The sequence below is a fragment of the Heterodontus francisci genome, chromosome 36, assembly GCF_036365525.1.
Source record: "Heterodontus francisci isolate sHetFra1 chromosome 36, sHetFra1.hap1, whole genome shotgun sequence".
Taxonomy (NCBI): Eukaryota; Metazoa; Chordata; class Chondrichthyes; order Heterodontiformes; family Heterodontidae; genus Heterodontus; species Heterodontus francisci.
Window position 1 is genome coordinate 15,525,667 of NC_090406.1, and position 23,215 is coordinate 15,548,881.

At 43.6% G+C, this 23,215-nt stretch overlaps 1 protein-coding gene across 7 annotated transcripts in view; it reads right to left on the reverse strand.

The window, feature by feature from the left end:
* The window catches only part of LOC137351608 (interleukin-6 receptor subunit beta-like), a 150,792-nt gene that overhangs the window by 97,967 nt on the left and 29,610 nt on the right, over positions 1-23,215 (reverse strand). For 2 of the 7 annotated variants that reach the window (XM_068016215.1, XM_068016208.1), the window contains exons 1-2: positions 10,932-11,020; positions 8,100-8,208 (exon numbers count right to left, since the gene is read on the reverse strand). The gene's annotated coding sequence lies outside the window, so the exon portion shown is untranslated. Of the gene's footprint in view, positions 1-6,538; positions 6,599-8,099; positions 8,209-10,931; positions 11,067-23,215 lie in introns of those variants that run through there. The other 5 variants (XM_068016214.1, XM_068016213.1, XM_068016209.1 and 2 more) reach the window with 5 other exon arrangements.

Here is a 23,215-nt window from a genome sequence, read left to right on the forward strand (position 1 = left end):
CTTTCTTGGCATCCTCTGATGGGCACGTCGAGGCACTCAGTGTTGGCTCATTATGAGCAGCAACACCAATCCTTCCTGCCCAGTGCGCTCTTTGGGGACTATTCTTGCTGATCTTCCTCCTGTCCAACTCACCCTTCCAACTGCTGACACAAAGAACAACAAAGAACAAAGAACAGTACAGCACAGGAACAGGCCATTCGGACCTCCAAGTCTGCGCCAATCTTGATGCCTGCCTAAACTAAAACCTTCTGCACTTCCGGGGTCCATATCCCTCCATTCCCATCCTATTCATGTATTTGTCAAGATGCCTCTTAAACGTCGCTATCATACCTGCTTCCACAACCTCCCCCGGCAGCAAGTTCCAGGCACTCACCACCCTCTGTGTAAAGAACTTGCCTCGCACATCCCCTCTAAACTTTGCCACTCGCACCTTAAACCTATGTCCCCTAGTAACTGACTCGTCCACCCTGGGAAAAAGCTTCAGACTATCCACTCTGTCCATGATGCTCATAACTTTGTAAACCTCTATCATGTCACCCCTCCACCTCCGTCGTTCCAGTGAAAACAATCCGAGTTTATCCAACCTCTCCTCATAGCTAAAGCCCTCCAGACCAGGCAACATCCTGGTAAACCTCTTCTGTACCCTCTCCAAAGCCTCCATGTCCTTCTGGTAGTGTGGCGACCAGAATTGCATGCAATATTCTAAGTGTGGCCTAACATACAGCTGCCTCTGCCAGCAGATCAGCTCTCACCACCCCTCTACTCATCTCCCTCCAGAATGTCCATTCATTGTGAACAAGGCCCTTGCCATCCATGAACTCATTGATGATTGCACTGACATCATCACCTTAATGAAAACCTGGCTGAGGGGTGATGAAACCTTACCTCTTAATGAAGCCACCCCACCTGGCTACATCCTCCACCACTTGCTCCGCCCAAGACCGTCACAGTGGCAGTGCCGCCTATCACCAGATCACACCTTGGCCTGAACCCCTACTCCTCTGGCACTCTCTCCTCCTTCAAGTGCCTCTCGCACCTCTCTTTCAAAATCATCGTTCTCTAACCACACCCCCCCCCTCCCAGGTACACCAAAAGTTTTCTCACCAAGATATCTTCACTGCTTTCCTTCCTCAATCTCTGCATCAAACAACTTCTCATCCTTGGTGATTTCAATCTCCAGTTCAACTCATCATGTTCTATCTTCTCTGAGTTCATTGTCCTCTTATTCTCCCTAAATCTCTCCCAATGTAATCTCCCCAACCCATGTTCACAGCCACCCACTTGACCTTGCTATGTTACGTGTCTTGCTAGTCCCATTGTATCGACTACAGGTAAGCCATCTCTGGTCACTTTCTTGCATCACTCATGACTCTGCCATACCCCAATCATATCTCCTTCTGTATCCATCCATGGAGAAAAGTATCCCCAATTCACTTACAACTGCACTTTCAAAATCCCAACTTTGGCCCTCCACTTGCCACAGCTTTTGCAGCTACTGATTTGCTCAACCTTATCTCTACCTTCGATGCCCTAGTGCCGAATAAAACCATCTCTCTCTCTCATCCTGGCCATTCCCCCTGTTACTGCCTTCTGTTACTGCACAGTGTTAGTTTTCACATGTACGCTGATGACAACCAGCTCTACCTCATCACTATCTCTCTCGATTCCTCTACTGTTGCTAAATTATCAGACTGCCTATCCAACATCCAATACTGGTTAAGCAGAAATTTCCTCCAACTAAATATTGGGAAGACTGAACCTATTGTTTTTGGTCCCAACTCCAAACTCCATTCCCTAGCTACTGACTCCATTCCTATCTTTTTTTGTATTTATTTCAGTTCATCTTAGTTTGTTCAGTTTGCTCACCCACTGTTTTTTTCAGGTTGTTTTTCTTCAGGTTTGCACTTGCTGATGTTCAATATTCAGTATATTCACACCTAATCTGTACTAATGCTTTGTCTTTCAACACACCATTAACATATTGTTTGCCTTTGCTCCATGACCTTTTGGTCAGCTATGTGGCCTGGTCCAATCTGCACCTTCTCCTTTGTTATCTCTTGCCCAACCCCCACCTCACTTGTTTATAATCTGTGACTTTTCTAATATTTGTCAGTTCCGAAGAAGGGTCACTGACCCGAAACGTTAACTCTGCTTCTCTTTCCACAGATGCTGCCAGACCTGCTGAGTGAATCCAGCATTTCTTGTTTTTGACTCCATTCCTATCCCTGGCAACAGTGTGTGAGTAAACCAGTCTATTTGCAATGTTGGTGTCACATTTGACTCAGAGATGAGTTTCCGCCCACATATTCGCTGCATCACTAAGACCGCCTATTTCCTTCTGCGTAACATTGCCCGACCACCCCTTTTTTGGCCCACCTGCTGCTGAATCCCTAATTCCTGCCTTTGTTAACTCTAGGCTTGACGAGAAGTATAACAGGTAAGGCAGATGAACTTAGAGCTTGGATTAGTACTTGGAAATATGATGTTGTTGTTATTACAGAGACTTGGTTGAGGGAAGGACAGGATTGGCAGCTAAATGTTCCTGGCTTTAGAAGCTTCAGGCGGGATAGAGGGGGATGTAAAAGGGGTGGGGGAGTTGCATTACTGGTTAAGGAGAATATCACAACTGTACTGCGGGAGGACACCTCAGAGCGGTCATGCAGCGAGGCAATATGGGTGGAGCTCAGGAATAGGAAGGGTGCAGTCACGATGTTGGGGATTTACTACAGGCCTCCCAACAGCCAGCGGGAGGTAGAGGAGCAGATATGTAGACAGATTTTGGAAAGATGTAATGGTAACAGGGTTGTGGTGGTGGGTGATTTTAACTTCCCCTATATTGACTGGGACTCACTTAGTGCTAGGGGCTTGGATGGGGCAGAATTTGAGGAGCATCCAGGAGGGCTTCTTGAAACAGTATGTAGATAGTCCAACTAGGGATGGGGCCATTCTGGACCTGGTATTGGGGAATGAGCCCGGCCAGGTGGTCGAAGTTTCAGTGGGGGAGCATTTCGGCAGCATAAGTTTTAAGGTACTTGTGGATAAGGATACGAGTAGTCCTCGGGTGAAGGTGCTAAATTGGGGGAAGGCTAATTATAACGATATTAGGCAGGAACTGAAGAATTTAGATTGGGGGCGGCTGTTTGAGGGTAAATCAACATCTGACATGTGGGAGTCTTTCAAACGTCAGCTGATTAGAATCCAGGAACAGCATGTTCCTGTGAGGAAGAAAGACAAGTTTGGCAAGTTTCGAGAAGCTTGGATAACACGGGATATTGTGAGCCTCGTCAAAAAGAAAAAGGAAGCATTTGTAAGGGCTGGAAGGCTAGGAACAGACGAAGCACTTGAGGAATATAAAGACAGTAGGAAGGAACTTACGCAAGGAGTTAGGAGGGCTAAAAGGGGTCATGAAAAGTCATTGGCAAACAGGATTAAGGAAAATCCCAAGGCTTTTTATACGTATATAAAGAGCAAGAGGGTAACCAGGGAAAGGGTTGGCCCACTCAAGGACAGAAATGGGAATCTATGTGTGGAGCCAGAGGAAATGGGCGAGGTGCTAAATGAGTACCTTGCATCAGTATTCACCAAAGAGAAGGACTTGGTGGATGATGAGCCTAGGGAAAGGAGTGCAGATAGTCTCAGTCATCTCATTATCAAAAAGGAGGAGGTGTTGGGTGTCTTGCAAAGCATTAAGGTAGATAAGTCCCCAGGGCCTGATGGGATCTACCCTAGAATACTGAGTGAGGCAAGGGAAGAAATTGCTGGGGCCTTGACAGAAATCTTTGCATTGGCTACAGGTGAGGTCCCAGAGGACTGGAGAATAGCCAGTGTTGTTCCTTTGTTTAAGAAGGGTGGCAAGGATAATCCAGGAAATTATAGGCCGGTGAGCCTTACGTCAGTGGTAGGGAAACTATTAGAGAGGATTATTCAGGACAGGATTTACTCCCATTTGGAAACAAACGAACTTATTCGCGAGAGACAGCATTGCTTTGTGAAGGGGAGGTCGTGTCTTACTAATTTGATTGAGTTTTTTGAGGAAGTGACGAAGATGATTGATGAAGGAAGGGCAGTGGATGTTATCTATATGGACTTCAGTAAAGCCTTTGATGAGGTCCCGCATGGTAGACTGGTACAAAAGGTGAGGTCACACAGGATCAGAGGTGAGCTGGCAAGATGGATACAGAACTGGCTTGGTCATAGAAGACAGAGGGTATCAGTGGATGGGTGTTTTTCTGAATGGAGGGATGTGACTAGTGGTGTTCCACAGGGATCAGTGCTGGGACCTTTGCTCTTTGTAGTATATATAAATGATTTGGAGGAAAATGTAGCTGGTCTGATTAGTAAGTTTGCGGACGACACAAAGGTTGGTGGAGTTGCGGATAATGATGAGGATTGTCAGAGGATACAGATCGGTTGGAGACTTGGGCGGAGAAATGGCAAATGGAGTTTAATCCAGACAAATGTGAGGTAATGCATTTTGGAAGGTCTAATGCAGGTGGGAGGTATACAGTAAATGGCAGAACCCTTAGGAGTATTGACAGGCAGAGAGATCTGGGCGTACAGGTCCACAGGTCACTGAAAGTGGCAACGCAGGTGGATAAGGTAGTCAAGAAGGCATACGGCATGCTTGCCTTCATCAGTCGGGGCATAGAGTATGAAAATTGGCAAGTCATGTTGCAGCTGTACAGAACCTTAGTTAGCCCACACTTAGAATATTGTGTGGAATTCTGGTCGCCACACTACCAGAAGGATGTGGAGGCTTTGGAGAGGGTACAGTGGAGGTGTACCAGGATGTTGCCTGGTCTGGAGGGCATTAGCTATGAGGAGAGGTTGGAAAAATTCGGATTTTTTTCACTGGAACGACGGAGGTGGAGGGGCGACATGATAGAGGTTTACAAAGTTATGAGTGGCATAGACAGAGTGAATAGTCAGAAGCTTTTTCCCAGGGTGGAAGAGTCAGTTACTAGGGGACATAGGTTTAAGGTGCGAGGGTCAAAGTTTAGAGGGGATGTGCGAGGCAAGTGTTTTACACAGAGGGTGGTGAGTGCCTGGAACTTGCTGCCAGGGGAGGTGGTGGAAGCAGATACGATAGCGATGTTTAAGAGACATCTTGACAAATACATGAATAGGAAGGGAATAGAGGGATATGGGCCCCGGAAGTGCAGAAGGTGTTAGTTTAGGCAGGCATCAAGATCGGCGCAGGCTTGGAAGGCCGAATGGCCTGTTCCTGTGCTGTACTGTTCTTTGTTCTTTGTTCTATTCCAACACACTCCTGGTTGGTGACCCACATTCTACCCTCTGTAAACAAAACTGTGCTGCTTGTGTCTTAACTCGCACCAAGTCCCATTCACCTATCACCTCTGTGTTTTCTGACCTACATTGGCTCCCAGTCAAGCAACATCTTGATTTTAAAATTCTCATCCTTGTTTTCAAATACCTCCATGGTCTTGCCCCTCCCTACCTCTGTAATTTCATCCAACCCCACAACCCTCCGAGTTATCTGCGCTCCTCTAATTCTGGCCTCTTGTGCATCCCTGATTTTAATTGCTGTGAGGCTGCGGAGCTAACCACTGCACCACAAAGGTTGGCACAGTGGTGCAGTAGTTAGCACCGCAGCCTCACAGCTCCAGCGACCTGGTTTTGGTTCTGGGCACTGCCTGTGTGGAGTTTGCAAGTTCTCCCTGTGACTGTGTGGGTTTTGCCGCACTTTAGGAAAGATGTGATTAAGTTAGAGAGGGTGCAGAAAAGATTCACAAGGATGTTGCCTGGTTTGGAGGGCTTGAGTTATAAAGAGAGATTTGATAGGCTGGGTCTGTTTTCCCTGGAGTGAAGGAGGCTGAGAGGGGACATGATAGAGGTATATAAAATTATGAGAGGCATAGATAGGGTAGATAGCCAGAGTCTGTTTCCCATGGTAGGGGTGACTAAAACCAGAGGGCATAGATTTAAGGTGAGATGGAGGAGGTTTAAAGGGGATCAAAGGGGTAAATTTTTCACACAAAGAATAGTGGGTATCTGGAATGAGCTGCCTGAGGAGGTGGTGGAGGCAGGAACAGTAGCAACATTTAAGAGGCATCTGGACAGGTGCTTGAATGAGCAAGGTATAGAGGGATATGGAATTAATGCAGGCAGGTGGGATTAATATAGATCGGCATTATGGTCGGCATGGACGCGGTGGGCCGAAGGGCCTGTTTCTATACTGTACAACTCTATGACTCTATGACCATTGGTGGTTGTGGCTTCAGCTGCCTGGGCCTTAAGCTCTGGAGTACCCTCCCACTCCTCTCTACCTCACTTTCCTCCTTTAAGACACTCCTTAAAACATACCTCTTTTACCAAGCTTTTGGTCATCTGACCTAATATCATCTTTTGTGGCTCTGTTTTTTAAATAATGCACCTATGAAGCACCCTGGGATGTTTTATTACGTTAATGGTGCTATATAATTATAAGTTGTTGTTAACAGATACAGCACTAGACTCTGTGATGCACATGTCCTGATCCATTATGCATTAGTGTACATATAGTCACATCAAGCCCCACCTGTTGTTCAGTAGTGCATCTTTTGGTTCATCTGAACAATTGGTTCAGAGTTATTTGTATCTGAAACAAAGGAACAGTTTAAGGGCATGGTAAGAAAACTAGCTGAGACAACCAAAACTGAAAGCTGCATGTAATGACAGAATGGAGATGATTGAGTAATTGCTCCATTATTCATTGCTGTAAGTAAGAGAAATGATCAATTTGTATTACGTAACTATCCACCACTCACTGCATTTTGCTGGAGAAATAATCCTGTTGTATTCAGAGGACTCTGTTCATCGTGGTTTCGGTCAAGAGTTCAGAGGCACCTGTAAATGAAAAAGGCAGGTCCCACCCTGCCTCCAACTCATTGGCTGACAAAGTGGTGTCAACATTCCACTCCAAAAAGGGGAATAAAGAGCAACTACCAACATAAGAGAGACTACAGTGTGGATGGATGGAAACAAACGAAAGTATAACTTTGTTACTGGGTAAAAATAGTTTTGCTAATCATTGCTTACGAGGGCTAATTTTGCAAATGTACTTTACCACTGGGGAATCTTGATCACCAGTAGTGCACAGGTCAGGAAAGTACAGGAGACGATGACAAATCGTAGGCAGTGCATTTGCAATTTCCTGATCTGTGGCATGAATGCTGAGCAAGGCTTCGCACTAATAATGCAAATTCAGAAAGTCAGCCTTTCTATCTTTTTCACTTTATGTTTCCAGTCTATTGAAGAAGCATTAAAATGGAGTTTGTTTAATTCTGCTCAGCCATTGATACAGTTTTATAAACCCGATTCTCCTTACCGTAAGACAATTATTATTCGGTTTCCAGATTTGCAATATGTTTTACTATGTTGACAACCCCATGCAAAACATTGTCAGATTTGCAACAAAAAAATATCAGTCAGTGTTTGCGAAACAGTGTAAACAGCAAAGTTACCTACCACAGTGAAACAGTGACCATTTCATGCATGCTTGCTTAGATTGTGTACTGCTATTTGCCAGCTCCTCTCCTACCAATGTGTACTCTACTAATTGTCCTATCAACTGTCTCCAGTCAGCTTTTGCCATTCAGAAGGAAACAGAATGCAAGGAGTATGCTTCTTAAGTTTTACTAAGGTAAAGAAAACAACAAGTTGCATTTATACACCATCTTGAATGTAATAAAATATCCCAAGGCACTTCACAGGAGCATTATGAAACAAAATTGGACACCGAGCCACATAAGGAGATATTACAGCATATGACCAAAAGCTTGGTCAAAGAGGTAGATTTTAAGGAGTGGCTTAAAGGAAGAAAGAGAGGGTGAGAGATGGAAAAATATAGGAAGGGAATTCCAGAGCTTAGGGCTCAGGCAGCTGAAGACATTGCTGCCAATGGTGGAGTGATTAAAATCGGAAATATTTAATAGGCTGGAATTTGTGGAGCACAGAAATCTCAGAGAGTTGTAGGGCTGAGGGAGGTTACAGAGATAAAGAGAGGCAAGGTCGTGAAGTGAATTGAAAATCAGGATGAGAATTTTTAGGGTAACTGTTGGCAAATTATCATTTCATGCATTTGTTGAGGAAATGCTCACCTACAATTTCTTTTGTCTTTTCGAGTTTACCCTCCGTTTCTCTTTATTGCCTTGTCTGGTTCAACAGGCATAAGCACTTTCTCATAATTGATTCAAGTGGTTGTTCCTCCTGTGGGAGCACAGACAGCAAGCACAGCAGATTATTCAATAGTTGGGAACCCCCACAGCTCAGGTAGTCTTCTGTTCACCCGACATCCACAAATGACCATTTACAGCTGCAGTCACTGGAAACAAGAGCAGGTATCTTGTTTGTTATTTCTCTTCCTTAGAACCACTAAGGCCAATTAGATCATCCTTACTGTCCACCCAAACCTCAACCTCAGCTCTGCTCACTCAGCATAGACTAAGGATTGAACACAAAACCTTTATGATCTGAATGTCTCATTTCCACATTTCTACATTTCAATTCCCCAAATCTTCCAGAAAGAATAGAAAGCTGCTTCAAAATAAAGCCCTGGTAGATGTTAAGGAACTCTTCATTCCAGCAACAGACAACAAGAAGTAAGCATTTTGGGAGGACTAACATGGCAAGGGAATATACAATTGATGATGGGACCCTAGGAAATACAGAGGGTCAGAGGAACCTTGGTGTACTTGTCCATAGATCACTGAAGGCAGCAGCACAGGTAGATAAGGTGGTTAGGAAAGCATATGGGATACTTGCCTTTATTAGCCGAAGCACAGAATATAAGAGCAGGGAGGTTATGATGGAGCTGTATAAAACGCTAGTTAGGCCACAGCTGGAGTACTGTGTACAGTTCTGGTCGCCATAATATTGGAAGGTGGTGATTGCACTGGAGAGGGTGCAGAGGAGATTCACCAGGATGTTGTCTGGGCTGGTGCATTTCAGCTATGAAGAGAGACTGGATAGGCTAGGGTTGTTTTCCTTAGAGCAGAGAAGGCTGAGGGGAGATATGATTGAGGTATACAAAATTATGAGGGGCATTAATAGGTTAGATAGGAAGAAACCTTTTCCCTTAGCGGAGGGGTCAGTAACCAGGGGGCATAGATTTAAGGTAAGGGGCAGGAGGTTTAGAGGGGATTTGAGGAAAAGATTTTTCACCCAGAGGGTGGTTGGAATCTGGAATGCACTTTCTGAAGGGGTGCTAGAGGCAGGAACCCTCACAACATTTAAGAAGTATTTAGATGAGCACCTGAAATGCCATAGCATACAAGGCTACGGGCCAAGTGCTGGAAAATGGGATTAGAATAGTTCGGTCCTTGATGGCTGGCACAGACACGATGGGCCGAAGGGCCTGTTTCTGTGCTGTATAACTCTATGACTCTAATTTGCCCCAATTTAATGTAACACCCATACAAACTGGAACTTAATGGTAAGTTAGTGAATACAGAACTTATCCATCTCATAAGTGAAATGCACAACTCACACCTTTTTCACTTGTGATTTGTTCAGCCCCCGCACCCTCCCCCCACCCCAGATTCAGGTTTGCTTCCACACATGATCGAAAAGTGCTACTTTGAAACAACATGCAATGATGTGAATTCTTAAACTAAGCTCTTAGCCTGTTCAGTGTATCCAATATTCTCTATATTTTCAATGACTTTAAATTAAATTCTGAATTTTGACTACTCAGCATCAATGCCACCCTTGAGAAAGGTAGCCAGCATTCCATTTATTTCCCCAGAATAATTTTAGATGTAGTTCTTTCTTCTGACATTGCGATCTAATAGAAAGTACAATTCTCCAAGCCATATTGTGCCTATTATTGTTGCAATTTATTTCTACATTAAATGTATGATTCAAAAATGCCAAGTAAAGTGCATGGGCATTGAGACTAACAACTGCTAATAATGATTATCTAAGAGTGCAATTCATTTTTCCTGCTATTTCAAACTGGTTTTAGTGGGGAAAATACTTGGAACAGTTTGAGCAAGAATATTCAATCCTGAAAACAAGCTTGAAGACAATCATTAAAAAAGACTTGCATTTTTGTAGTGTCTTTAGAACATCACTTTATAGTCAATGAAGTACCTTTGGAGTGTACTGACTGTTGTAATGTAGGAAATGTGGCAGCCAATTTGTGCGCAGAAAACTCCCACAAACAGCAATGTGATAATGACCAGATAATCTGTTTTTGTGATGTTGATTGATGGATAAATATTGGCCAGAACACCAGGGATAACTCCCCTGCTCTTCATAATAGTGCCATGGAGTTTACATGTCCAATTGCGAGCGCAAAAAGGGCCTCAGTTTAACATCCCATCTGAAAGAGCACCTTTGACAATGCAGCGCTCCCTCAGTGCTGCACTGGTGGGGTCAGCCCTGATTTTTGCGCTCAAGTCCTGGAGTGGGACTTCAATCCGCAACTTTAACCATTCCGTAACATTAAGAAAACACTTTACCTCACTAACAGATCTTACTGAATGTTACAATGCAACACTTCTACATCACTTCAGTAACTTGTGCGAGACAAAGTTGCGAACACAATTCTGAAAGTTACAGATGGAGGTAACATGATCACAAATGAGACGTTTACGATCCGACTGTTTCACCTCCGCACTGAGCCATTGAAGAAGCTCTCCACAAATCTTCCAGAAAGTACTGAAAGCTGCTTCGTATACAGCGTGTTAATTTGAAGGTAACTGGTGAAACAGGAGTTGGTCCCACAGTTTTTAAACTGGAGCCAGCTTGGAGGGCATGCGCAACGTTAAACCCAGTTCAATTCAGATTCGGATTCAAATCTATTTTTAAAAAAATTACGACGTTGCTTAAAATCTTCTCCCTGAAACATCTGCACCCCGAATACATTACTTGGCTCATTAAAAGTATCTCGCAACAATGTGGCAATATAAAAAAAAATAACCACTTACCTTACAGTCCAAAATACAACGACCAAAGAATTTATTTCTCACATTTTAACACTTTAAAAATAATACATGCTTCTTACCAACATGTGGGATCATTTGTCTGGCAACTTCGGTTCGTGGAAATCTTATAACTACTGGATGGCTTGTGTGCATGATTGACAGCGCAATAAAACCAATGAGAAAGTGAACTAGGGCGACGCCCAGTGCTTAATCACCAATCATTTTACAAGAATGTCATGCCTGTGAAGGATTGATGCTGTCTCCGCTGGATCTGTCGAGACCAATTCGCTATCACTCTATCATCTATTCTCGAAGGCCGTGACTCATGCTGGGGTAACTGTTTAACTGGCACCCACAGCCCTTCAAGAGACTTTTTTAAACACATGTATAAAAGAACTTGCATTTATACTGCAGCTTTCATAATCTTAGGACTTCCTATAGCCCTTTATAGTAAATGAAGTATTTTTGAAGAGTAGTTACTGTTGCAATGTAGGAAACACAGCACGCACAGCAAGATCCCACGGACAGCAATGAGATAAATGACCAGAAAATGTAAATTTGTCGATTGCTTGGGGATTGCCCTCAAGAGCACATTCTTTGGTGAAGTGTAGAATCACCGACAGTAACGTCTGGATTTCCACATGTATGCAAACTCCAGGAATTGCTGTCAGTTTCGATGCGTTAATGATGGCGAACACTGATTACTGCCTAATATCTGACCTTTAACGTTGTTTCTCTCTCCCCACATGCCGTTAAATGTTTCCAGCATTTTTTTTTATTTGAAATTTTCAGCAGCTGCAGTATTTTGTTATTATTTTGATGTACAGAGGGCTGTTTCGTGAGGGGTACAGTACTATAGTGGTTATGTTACTGGACCAGTAATCCAGAGCCCAGACTAATGATCAGGAAACAGAAGTTCAAATCCCATCATGGTAGCTGGGAAGTTTAAGGTCAATTCAAATAAAACTGGAATAAAAAGCTGGTATCCGTAATGATGACCATGAAACTGCTGGATTATTGCAAAAACCCATCTGGTTCACTAATGCCCTTTAGGGAAGGAAATCTACTGTCTTTACCCGGTCTGGCCTACATGTGACCCCAGGCCCAAAGCAATATGATTGTCTCTTAACTGCCATTTGAAATGGCCTAGCAAGCCATCTTCTCAAGGCAATTAGGCCTTGCCATCCTGTGAATAAATAAAAAAGTAGCTATACAATATCACACAAAGAAACTAACTTATTTATGTAAATTTAACATGCAAGGGTGACATAAGTATTCATTTATTTACTTGTGTTATTCTTTATGTATATAAAATTAAATACATCACATGATTGTAACATTGCAAAGGTATTACAACTGCAGGCAGTGCTGTGAGAATAATATTATGCAACATAACATTACACGATAAATTAAGAATGATTAAACCATCTTGGGGTTAATACAGAAAGTTAAAGACATTTTTAACAAAGGTTACATGCAAAGGCACAAAGAAGCTAAAATAATGCAAGATTCTCAAATTCAAAAATTAATTTAAAAAAATTATATGAAAGGCACGACAGCTAACCATGGATGAATGAGGCATTCAGAAAGCTCCTCCTGTCCTTTTTTCCCCCCTGGGTAACTCTCCATCCTCTCCGCTTCCTCTTCTTTCCAGCTTTTCCCTCTCAACACACCTCATTCCTTTTCTGCCTCCCCTCCTTTCCCCCCTTACTCCCTCTATGCCTCTTCTACCCCCTTGCCCATCTCTCCCATTCTCCTTACACTATGCCATGTCCCTATCCCCATCCTCCTCTCCACATTTCTCCTCCCCTCCCCCTTGCCTCTGTCTTCACCCTCTTCTCTCCTATCCCCATCTCTGTCATTCCTTCTCTTCCATCAGGCAGAATCTTGTCCTCTTTGAAAATATTCTTCCATCGGAGACAAATGTGGATCCCAAACCCGATGGTCTGTTAGTCCTGCCCATCTGCACGACTTTCCAGGAGCCCTGTCCAATTCAGGATCCAGGAGGGTTGAACAGGCAGGAGAGCCAATGGGAGCGCCTGTGGCTCTGGGGACCAGGTGAGATCCGGGCAGCGTCCCCTATCTGCCCACAAGTGGTCACTTAATGACCTCCAATTAGCTACCTGCCTTCAAACCCACCTCGGCAGGACCTGGAAGATTCCAACCAGCCTCTCCATGTTACAAAACGGTAATGAATCACTGAGATAAGAAAAGAAAAGATTTACAAGGATGTTATCATAATTGAGCAAATGCAATTATCAGGTAAGATTGAGTAAGCTGTGGGGGAGGGGGGTTTCTCTTTTTTCTGGAAACGAGATCAAGATAAAGGTCCTTAAAATTATAAGGGGTTTCGAGAGGGCGGATGTGGAGAAAAGGAGGCATAAATATAAGTTAGTCACTAAAGACCAAATAAAGAATTTATGAGGAATTTCTTTACACAGAGTGTGGTGAGAATGTGGAATTCGCTGCTGCGTGGATTGGTTGAAGCCGATAGCATTGCCATATTTAAGGGGAAGCGTGATGCATGGGAGGAGGAAGGGAATAAAGGAATATTGGAGCAGTGTGAGAAGAGGTAATTAGAGTGGGAGCAGACTTGTGTGCAGTTTAAACACCAGCATAGACAAGATGGGATGAAGAATTGCCTCTCTCCGTGCTACAGATTCTATGTATACAGGGAAAAACAGTTCTGAAGGGCAATCTGTAAGCAAGCAATTGGTCCAGCAAATGTGAACAGTGATCATATGGAGGGAAGAATGAACATAACACACCTCATCCTCAAATAGTTACACTGATCTTTTAAGTGCAGCTAGGAAGGAAATTATATTTTTTTATTCATTCATGGGATGTGGGCGTCGCAGGCCAGGCCAGGATTTATTGTCCATCCCTAATTGCCCTTGAACTGAATGGCTTGCTAGGCCATTTCGAGGGCATGTAAGAGTCAACCACATTGCTGTGGATCTGGAGTCACATGTAGGCCAGACCAGGTAGGACAGCAGATTTCCTTCCCTAAAGGACATTAGTGAACCAGATGGGTTTTTACAACAATCGACAATGGTTTCATGGCCATCATTAGACTAGCTTTAAATATGTTTGATATGTTGTCTACTGCAGATAGAAATATGTACACTGTTGCCCAGCCATTCCTTGTCAACATATTTCTCGCTCATTGAATATCGATCTTCTATTTGCAGAAGAAGACAGCCTGGATGAAGGTTGGCAGTGGAATACAACAAGTGATTTTCCTTACGTTTTATGAGATTATAATGGTAATCTGAGGCTGAGAAGTGATATAAAGCACGAGGCAAAAAGACTCCTAGTTTGTGAAAAGATAAGCGAACCCATTCACTAGGTAAATATTTTTGACTTAAAGCAGCTGAAAATCAGTGTGTGTATCTCCATGAAAAATGTTATGCTATCTGTACAAATGTGTCCTTGAAAATACACACAGCCTTATCCTATGCCATTGTCTTTTTACAGAAAAGTCACAAGCTCAGGAGGACAAATCGGGTTCTGTAAGGCTGTAATAATCACCTCGGCATCCTGTGTCATCCATGCTACTTGAAGCAGGCATCCATTTCAAAAACAGATACTTACAAGGATCAAGGTGAGTTTTACAGGGTGAGTCGTTCATGGGAACTAAGGACGAGTTGCTGGAGGATAGAGGTTGATGGGCTCTGCTGAGTCCCTTTGTGACTTTGCCCTCATGTGCCACTGGTTTAAAGAAGAATATTTAATGATCCTGAATTAGGAAGCAAATCATTGTCTCATTGCTTGAGATGATGCAAGTTGGTTTGAGATTGCAAAGAGTATCACAGTCGCAAAGGTGGCAAATACAATTGGAGTGTCTCTTGGAAATGCTCCCAGTAATGTGAATATGTTAAAGCCCACAGACCAAGAAAGAAAAAAGCCAAATGTAACACAGTCAGGATAAACAACAGGGAGGAATAAAGTGATGCTTCATTCTCTACTCACAGGAATTAGTTGCTGTTATTGAGGACTTAGTTTCCAGCAGTGGTTGGTATGCAGAAACACAGGAATAGGCAGCTGGCTTGCAAGTTGCCATCATTCACTTGCAGCATCTGTCACTAGGCAAGTGACAGGAGAAGCACTGTGAAGAATGCAGACCCTTAAGTTGGATGCAGGCTACTCTTGTCATATAGGGTCTGAAACACATAAGGGTGGGCAGTGAGCAGATTTCAAACAGCCCCATCAGAGACTTCTCAGGAGACTTCTGTACTTAACACTTCCAATTTGCCAGGGGTGTTCAAGATGTTTATCCTTGTGAGCTGATGAGGTGTGTACCATATCCGTGGCTCAGTGCTAGTACTCTCACCTCAGGGAAGTAATACACCCACAGAAGCTCAGGGCAGTTACCCTGTTGTCCTGGATAATACATATTCCTCAACCAGCACCAGTAAATCAGTTTATCTGATCATTATCTCATTGCAGTTTGCAGGAGCTTGCTGTGTGCAAATTGGCTGCTGCCTTTCCCCACTTTACAATTGCAGCTATACTTCACTTGGCTATTTTGAAGAAGAGCAAGGAACTTGGCCAATGTTTGTCTTTCGAGCAACATCACTAAAACAGATTATCTGGTCATTATCACATTGTTGTTTGTAGGAGCTTGCTGTGCGCAAATTTGCTGCTGCATTTCCTACATTACAATAGTGACTACACTTCAAAAGTAGTTTCTTCCTTCCTTTCTTCCTTTCTTTCACATCAACATCACACGTAACCATGATGAGTCACATAATGATATGCAATATTTATTTTTGTTTATTCATTCATGGGATGTGGAGGTTGCTGGCAAGGCCAGCATTTGTTGCCCACCCCTAAATGCCCTTGACAAAGTGGCAGTGAACTGCCTTCTTAAACCCCTGCAGTTCATGTGGTGTAGGCACACCCACAGTACTGTTAGGGAAGGAGTTCTAGGATTCCAACCCAGTGACAGTGAAGAAACAACAATATATTTCCAAGTCAGGATGGTGCAAGACTTGGAAGGGAACTTGCAGATGGTGGTGTTCCTATGTGTTTGGTGCCCTTGTTCTTCTAGGTGGTAGAGGTCGCAGGTTTGGAAGGTGATGTTGAAGGAGGCTAGGCGAGTTGCTGCAGTGCATCTTGTAGATCTGGTACACCAGTGGCGGAGGGAACGAATGTTTAAAGTGGTAGCTGGGGTGCTGACCAAGAAGGCTACTTTGTCGTGGCTGGTGTTGAGCTTCTTGAATGTTGTTGGAGTTGAACTCATCCAAGTAAATGGAGAGTATTCCATCACACTACTGACTTGTGCCTTGTAGGTAGTGGAAAGGCTTTGGGGAATCAAATGGTGAGTCACTCACTGCAGAATAAGTAGCCTCTGACCTACTCTGGTAGCCACTGTATTTATATGGCTGATCCAGTTAGGTTTTGGTCAATAGTGACCTTCCAGGTCCCAGGAGCATGGCTACCGAACTCGAACCCAATGGGACCCGACGACATGTGTCAGGTTAGGATTGGGTCAGGTTTCTCTTCCAGGTCCAGCATTCGGGCTCAGGTTGGGTTGGGCCAGGTTGGGCACAGTGGCAGTGCTGCCTTTTGGTCAGGGAGTGAAAGGGAAGTGAGAGTAAGAGTAAGCGTCATTAATTTCTGGTAGTCAAGTCGGATCGGGTAGGGTCTGGTCGGGCGCGGGAAAAACCAAAGGACTCGGGCCCAGGTCAGGTTCGGGTTAGATGTGGTTGGGTCAGGCCCGGTACGAGTTTAAATTGTATACCCAAACAGGCCTTTAGACCTCCCCCCCACCATCCCCCGTATGTTCATGGTGGGGGATTCAGCGATGATAATGCTATTGAATGTCAAGGGGTGGTGGTTAGACTCTCTCTTGTTAGAGATGGTCATTGACTGGTAATTGTGTGGCACGAATGTTACTTGTCACTTATCAGTGCAAGCTTAAATGTTGTCCGGGTCTTGCTGCCTGAGGGCACGGACTGCTTTATTACCTGAGGACTTGTGAATGGAACTGAGCACTATGCAATCATCAGTGAACATCCTCACTTCTGACCTTATGATGGAGGGAAGGTCATTGATGAAGCAGCTGAAATTGAAACATTGTAGATAGAACTGCGATAAGTAAAACATAATAGGGCAAAGAAGAAAATAAAATTATAACAGAAATAGACTGTTTGTCCCATTCAGTCCATATTGGTATTTCTCCATGCAGTAACTCTAATCCCATCTACCTGTCGTGCAATCGTTTCCCTTTATTTCTCTTTCCTTCAGCCACCTATTTAACTTATTCCTAAATGTTGACATAGTCTCTGCTTTAATCAAAGAACAAAGAACAGTACAGCACAGGAACAGGCCATTCGGCCCTCCAAGCCTGCGCCGATCTTGATGACTGCCTAAACTAAAACCTTCTGCACTTCCGGGGACCGTATCCCTTTATTCCCATCCTATTCATGTATTTGTCAAGATACCTCTTAAGCGTCGCTATCGTACCTGCTTCCACCACCTCCCCCGGCAGCAAGTTCCAGGCACTCACCACCCTCTGTGTAAAACACTTGCCTCGCACATCCCCTCTAAACTTTGCCCCTCTCACCTTAAACCTATGTCCCCTAGTGACTCTTCCACCCTGGGAAAAAGCTTCTGACTATCCACTCTGTCCATGCCGCTCATAACTTTGTAAACCTCTATCATGTCGCCCCTCCACCTCCGTCGTTCCAGTGAAAACAATCCGAGTTTATCCAACCTCTCCTCATAGCTAATGCCCTCCAGATCAGGCAACATCCTGGTAAACCTCTTCTGTACCCTCTCCAAAGCCTCCACGTCCTTCTGGTAGTGTGGTGACCAGAATTGCACGCAATATTCTAAGTGTGGCCTAACAAAAGTTCTGTACAGCTGCAGCATGACTTGTCAATTTTTATACTGTATGCCCCGACCGATGAAGGCAAGCATGCCGTATGCCTTCTTGACTACCTTATCTACCTGCGTTGCCACTTTCAGTGACCTGTGGACCTGTACGCCCAGATCTCTCTGCCTGTCAATACTGCTAAGGGTTCTGCCATTTACTGTATATTTCTTACCTGCATTAGATCTTCCAAAATGCAATACCTCACATTTGTTCGGATTAAACTCCATCAGCCATTTCTCCGCCCAAGTCTCCAACCGATCTATATCCTGCTGTATCCTCTGACAATCCTCATCACTATCCGTAACTCCACCAACCTTTGTGTCGCCTGCAAACTTACTAATCAGACCAGCTACATTTTCCTCCAAATCATTTATATACACTACAAAGAGCAAAGGTCCCAGCACTGATCCCTGCGGAACACCACTAGTCACAGCCCTCCATTCAGAAAAGCACCCTTCCACTGCTACCCTCTGTCTTCTATGACAGAGCCAGTTCTGTATCCATCTTGCCAGCTCACCTCTGATCCCGTGAGACTTCACCTTTTGTACCAGTCTGCCATGAGGGACCTTGTCAAAGGCTTTACTGAAGTCCATATAGACAACATTCACTGCCCTTCCTTCATTAATCATCTTTGTCACTCCCTCAAAAAACTCAATCAAATTAGTGAGACACGATCTCTCCTTCACAAAACCATGCTGCCTCTCGCTAATAAGTTCGTTTGTTTCCAAATGGGAGTAAATCCTGTCCCGAAGAATCACTAATGCATTCCACAGCCTCACAAATTTCTGTCTAAAAAAGTTTCTCCTGCTCTCCATTCTAAATCTCTTACCTTAAATTTATTTATGATCCCTTGGTCTACAATAGGAACATAGGAACAGGAGGAGGCCATTCAGCCCCTCGAGTCTGTTCCACCATTCAATGAGATCACAGCTGGTCTGTGACCTAATTTCATTTACCTGCCTTTGCCCCATAACTCTTAATTCTTTTGGTTAACAAAACTCTATCAATCTCAGATTTAAAATTAATAATTAATCGTGCATTAATCACCATTGGCAGAAGAGAGTTCCAAATCTCTATCACCCTTTTTGTGTAGAGGTGTTTCCCAGTTTCACTCCTGAAAGCTCCAGCTCTAATCTTTAGAGAATACCCCCAGCTCTGGTCTTCATAACCTGCGGAAATAGTTTCTTTCTACCTACCCTATCTGTTCTCCTTAGTATCTTGAAAATTTCAATCGAATTACCCCTTAACTTTCTAAATTCCAGGAAATACAACCCTAGTTTGTGTTACCTCTCCTCATAATTTAACCATTGAAGTCCAGGTGTTATTCTGGTAAATATACGCTGCACTCCCTCCAAGGCCAATATATCCTTCCTAAGATGTGGTGCCCAGAACTGCTCACAGTACTCCAAGTGGGATCTAACCAGGGTTTTGTATATCTGAAGTTTAACTTCTACCCCCTTGTATTCTAGTATGGCTTCTATCCCCTTGTATTCTAAACTCCTCATTCACTGGAAACAGTCTGTTTCTATCCACTTTGTCTCATCCCTTCAAAATTTCAAATACCTCGATCAACTCACCCCACAGGACAGATAATGTGATAAGCTTCCAAAAGTAGTGTCATTGCTTTCTGGTGATTCAAGAGTGGAGTGTATTCCATACACTGGGATTTAGCTGGCTGTACATTAAAGGGTGTGTTAAATCCTAATAGCTTAGTAAAAATATCAGTTGCAATTACAATATTTTTAGTTATGGTGTAACGAATCACTTGATGCCCTTTTTTAAAACTATGCAACCAGTTGTCTGACTCTCCCTCACCTGCCTGTGAACTACCACATTGATGATTCTTCCCCACTAAGACCAAATCTAGGCCCTGCTGAGATGGAGATCTGAGTCTGCAGAAGGAAAAAGGACTTATCCCCTCAAATTAGTTTCTCTGACTTTTCTCCTCTCCCTCTCCCCAGTTCCCCATTTACTCCTCCTCCTCCTTATCCCCCTCCTCTTCCACTTCCTCTCCTCTTCCCTATCATCTGTACCTCTCCCTGTCCCCATTCCCTTCCTCTCCACCTCTCCTCCCCCTCCTGTTCCATCTATCCCTGTCCCTGCCTTTCTTCCCTCTCCCTCTCTGCTTTCTGATTTCCACTCCTCTTTGTTCTAATCTAGAAAGCCAGGTAGTGAAGGATAGAACTTGGAGCCTAATCTTTACACAGTTATAAGCTTTTATTTTCAGAGATACACATTAAAAACGTGCACCTCCAAACCCAACCACCACAGTTTCAGTCTGAATCCCCAGTTAATGCCCACCATCTGAATACAAATAACGCTCTTATTTGTCCTTCTGTCCTTGTCCCTTTCTCTCACTCCCCCCTCCTTCTCATTTCCATTCCCCATCCCTTTCTCCCCCCTCACTCCTCCCTCTCATTACCTCTGCCCTTGCTCTATCCTCCTTTATCCTCCGTCTTACCCTCTTTCCCTCCCATCTGTCTCATCTCCTCCTCATTCCCTGTCCCTGCTTTCTAGCCCTGCTTGACCTGAATAGTATACTTCATTGTGACTCCCTGTATACAGTGCCAAAGGTGATTGATTGGTATGGTAAATATTCTAAAGGTTTACAGAAAAGATGGAGCCTTATTAGAAGCCATGTGGGTTCAGAAATTCAGGCCACCAACCTTCTGTGCCAATATTTTCCCTTCAAAAATGTAAGCAGCACTTTGGCCCGGCCAATCCTTGTTTTAATACAAAAGTCCCATGCCAGATTTTCAACTTTGGGCACGGTTCCACCCGCAATGGGCTTCTCACCCACATAAAATGAATATATGAGTCAGAATCTGGTCCTGTGTGTTTTTAAATTTTCCTTCCTGCTGTTTCCTCTGAAATGACTACAGAGAAAAGTTTATTTGGCTCAGACTGCTCTTGGTTGCCTCTCCTTCAGTCGAGAAGCAATTATTGAGCTATTCCAACTGCTGTAGGAGACAGCTGAGTCAGTCAGCTGTACTCAATATACAATGTGTGGTGATCACCATGTTTTCTCAGATACAGTCTATCCATTGCTCTCTGAGCGGAAAGGATGCGGCAATTCAGAAGGCATGAACATTTTCCAATTTACTGGGTTTCCACAAAAGCAGGACATCATTGATGGAATCCAGTGGGCCATTTGAGCATCAGAGATTGCAACTCCATAAATGTGCAGATAAGTGGTGACAATGGAAATACAATCCTATACATCAATGACCTGGTCCTAGGAACAGCCATGTTTTATTTTACTCTGCAATAGTCCACTCTACTGCCACAATTTGAGGTAAATGGTTGGATTTTGGGAAATCAGGGCTACTCTTTGCACCAATCAAGAGCCCCTATAGAGCAGCAGGGTAATGATACAATTAAGCCCAATCTACCAGTAGATGAGAATACTGCAGATGTACTGAAGCAACATTTGGACTGCTCAGGAGAGTGCTGCTGTACACTCCAAACAAGGTGAGCAAGATCATCACCATTCGCTGTATACCTCACAACGTCATGATTAGTCTAGGTGTGAATATGTAGTTGCCCAGGAGGATTGGAGACCTGTAGCCTCCCCAAGAAGACGTGTAGGTCAGTTTGGAAGGAGTTACCATGCAAATGATTGTCAACTACTTTCAGTAAATTACACAGTGCAGCTATGAATGTTAATGAAAGAACACATGTTGTAACCTCCACTCATTCCACCTACTCAACCTTACTCTGTCCACACTAACATAGTCTTTCAAACACTCTGCATGAAAAACATACCAATTAGAAATAAAAAGATGTGAATTTATCCAAGGATTTTCACATCCCCAAATCCAATGCCAATAGTGTTCCTACAGGGGGTACTTGTCCTACTCCTTAACAAAGTAGTGGCAGGTTGCTACAAAGAGCTGTGACCCTATTGGGATGTTTGTGACTTAGAATTTCTATGTGCAAGGTCATGGAATGTCCCTGCAACAACTGGTATTAAGACTGTGGAATGCACAACAACAAAGTGTAATTGAGGCAAATAGTATAGATGCATTTAAAAGGAAGCTAGATTATCACATGAGGGAGAAAGGAATAGACAGGATAAGGAAAGGTGGGAGAATATTCGTATGGAACATAAATGCCGGCATAGACCAGTTGGGTTGAATGTCCTGTTTCTTGTAGACTTGATATAATTCTTCGTAACACTAATGCTGCGGCCGACAGCAGCTGCCTGATAAAAGAAAGGTGAGTAATATTTGCGGGCCCTCTCATAATGCTATACCACAAAAGTCATAGTATGAAAGATCACAACAAATGGAAAAAAGCTTACTGCATGGTGGCACCTCCACTCCAAGTGCAGCTTCTCCAACACCCTTGGCAGTACAACTTCCCTTCAACACTCATTGAGTATCATTTCCCCATTTCCAGTCAACAGCTTGAGTTAGGCTGGTTGACCCTCTGTCCTGGTTATGGGCAACCTTGGGTTCTAAGTAGAGCACATTTATCCATATGCTGAGTTGTGATTGAACAAAAGAAACAGCACCTGATCACTTTGTTCCCTATCCCACATGCACCTTTTCCTGACTTAATTCCTTTATGGAAAAGCGTAAAGCAACATCTAAAGCAACATTGTGCAAATACCACGAATTCTGCTACTTACTCCGAGTCATCTTAAATCTTATTCTGGAACCTTATTTTAACAAGCCAACGGTCTGCTGTACTTTAATTCTAAGTCACAGATACATTTTTTACAGGCACTTAGTTGTTGAGGGGTCGGCATATTCCACAGAAACATTCCATACATGAAACAAGGAACCCATTTGTTCCAGAAAATTAAGCTAATATTGTTTCTAATATTATGTTTCTGAGTGAAGCTACTTTATAACATGTAGCTACCACTCAGTAAAATAAACCTGCAAATAATAGCAATCAGAAATAGAAACGTAAGTTGCTGGAAATAAATGGCAGGTTCACTTGTGTTGAAAGAGAAAAATAACAGGGTAACAGAGGTACTTCATCCAAAATATTACCTGTTTTTCTTCTTTCAGTTGCTGATGAACTTTCTGCCCATCTCCATTTCATTTCCAGTAAACAATCACATCACTGTTATAAGAAAGGTGATGTGGTATGTACAATATCACTTGACAAGGGCAGCAGATGCATGGGAACACCACCACCTGCAAGTTCCCCTCCAAGTCACACACCATCCTGGCTTGGAAATATATCGCCATTGCTTCACTGACACTGGGTCAAAATCCTGGAACTCCCTTCGTAACAGCACTGTGGGTGCACCTACCCCACATGGACTGCAGCGGTTCAAGAAGACAGCTCACCACTACCTTCTCAAGGGCAATTAGGGATGGGCAATAAATGCTGGCCTAGCCAGCGATGCTCACATCCCATGAATGAATAAAAAAAAGAAAATAATAAC